Here is a 2,632-nt window from a genome sequence, read left to right on the forward strand (position 1 = left end):
AAGGTCCACAGGTCTTAAAAGGTTTTTTCCTATAGCTACTGTGCTCTGAACAATGACTATGAGGTCAAGGGGCTATTTGATGGTTGTGTTACATTCAGCTGGTACTTCTGAGAACGTGTTTCTCCCTCTTGCATTCCTTCTGGTTTCTGTGCCTTCTTTGGGGTTTTGTCACTTTGCATTGAAACGTTGGAACTGTGCATGAGATGGATATTTGACCAATCTTTAGGATATGAGCAAAACACCAGAGTTCTCACTTGCAAGTTAAGATGCTTGAGGAACCATGCCGGTTTTTATCTCAGCAAAAGCTATTATTCAGCTACTAGACCCTTTCTGTGGCGAGTGTATTAAAAGGTTGTAGAGAGAAGTAACCCAGTATCTTGTAGGTTATGCACTTCATGGGCCAAATCCAACACTGCTGCTTTGCTAATGCAGTTAATTCTGCGTGCAATTGAGTGTCACTTCTTTTCCAGCCCCGTGTGCCCTCAAAACTAGCTCTGGACAGTTGGGGATGCTCCAGAGCAGATAGGGGAGAAGCACAGGAAAGAAGAAACTCAAGTCCCATTGCACCAGCAGAACTGTATACATGGAGTACTGGATAAAACCCTGAAACAATTTCAGTGTCTAAATAAATGACAGTATTAAGGACTACGTCTCAAGCTACCGTTTTCATTCCTAAGAATTTCACCTGTTCTCTCTCTGTGTAATTGTATGGTTTAAACTACATTAAATGTGCATCAGGTCTGTGTACCTTCAAACAAGGCAAAGCCAGTGGTTCAGGACAGATACACGTGAGCAGATCAGGAAGTCCCCAACTTTTTTAGTAGCTTCATTGTCCTCGTTCCCTCCCCCTCCAAAAAATAATTAAATGCATGACTTTCCCCTCCTCATTTCTGAGTAGCAAAACCAAGCTGGATTGGGGAAGGTGATGCTTCATTTTGACAGACAGGTCTAGCATTTAATCAGTGAATTATTTTTGCAGGGCACTCCAGTCTATTTTCTGAGTGTGAGAGCAGAACCAGCAAACTAGAGAAATTGTGTGGCCTGCTTTTTTCTCAAGTGTTCTTTTTCCTAAAAATTAAAAATAAGCTTTTTTCTTCATGGAGAAGGGGGGGGGGCAAGAAAAAAAATTATGTTTTTTGGTTTGTTTTTATATTGCAATTTTATGTTGTGGACCACCCTTAGATCTAATAAAGTAAATATAGCAAAGGTAAGATCACCTCATGCAATAGCCCCTGGAATGATTTGCCTGAGCTTTGGGAGGTTTGTTTAGGAAATTTCTTACCAAAGGTGAAAAGGAATAGTGTTTTAGCAATTTTTAGTTTCCCACTTAGGCAATAGGGATGAAACAGAGCTTCAGATTTAACTGATCAGATGCAGATCTGAATAATGAATTGGAAGGCACAAATGGAACAAGCTACAAGGCAGATCTTCTCATTGCAAGCCCCTAGTTGAAACAAGTGTCTGCATCTTGAATTGCCCGTATTTCCCTCTGCCCTCACACCTTCAAATAAACTATGGGAGAAGAATTCTATTTTAGGAATGCAAAAAATGAGAAACTGACTGGAAAAATAAGGGAAAGGAGTTTCCCGGTGTCTTCTATTTAACTACACCATGTCTAAACTTGTTTAGCAATCTAAAAACATGGGAACAGAAAAATATCTGTGCTTAACACAGGGCAAAGGAACTGCTTGACTTGTTCAGGCCCACAGAGCCACAACCCTTTTCCAGAAGGCCCTACTGCTGTTCTTCAATCAATCTACAGCTGGGAACTTTTTGCCTCCTGTCTGATCATTAAAGGCTCATTGTTCTGCCTGTTACTCTTCCTAATTGTGTGAGAAGTGTGAAGAACATAACATGTAGGGATCTGGCTGAAAGTGGAGGTGGCCAGCAGGAAGAGGCAACAGGAAGAGAGAGCAGACTGAGAAAACATGGAGGAGACTAGCAGAAAATGGCAAAAATGGTTTGAAACTCTTTGTAGTCACTCAGAAATTTAACCACAATCTGTAGAGGGAGCGAAGGAATTAAAAATCAAGTAAAAAAGCCAAAGAGAAATGAACTTCTTTATTCTCTTTGTTGAGGTGGAGGGGAAGTTGAGTAAGGCTACAGGGTTTGAGCTATTTTGTAAAAGAAATAGCTCACTAGGGAGCCGGGATGGGTTATGGACAAGTGTGTGAATGGTATATTCATAAGTCTGCATGTGGCTTAAGTCCTGCCCATCACTGCCATACAGTCCTAGGAAGGAAATGTAGTCTTTGAGCTAAAGAATGTTTTCCCCATCTCTGGCTTAATCCAATTCCAAACTCCTTTCTCAAAACGCATCATGCAGGTGATTCAACTTTTCTTCTACAAAACAAGCAAGTGAACCTATCATTTTAAAACATGATTGAAATCAGGGCATGGAAATTGCCTACATTTTATACTTGAGCATTTTTGGGGAGAGATTCACTCGAGTATTAAAATAGGGATCTGATCCTTTGGATGGAGCCCAAAGGTTTGATATGATGCTTTTACATCTCAGCTTCTGCAAGTCATGTGTGTTGAATCGTTTCACCAGTATGGTGAAAGGACCTTGACTCTAGGCAGACTGAGTGCACAAGCTGCAACGATTAAGAAGCCACACCAAAAAAGCACC

Source organism: Podarcis bocagei (genome assembly GCF_964188305.1).
Source record: "Podarcis bocagei genome assembly, chromosome: 4".
Classification (NCBI taxonomy): Eukaryota; Metazoa; Chordata; class Lepidosauria; order Squamata; family Lacertidae; genus Podarcis; species Podarcis bocagei.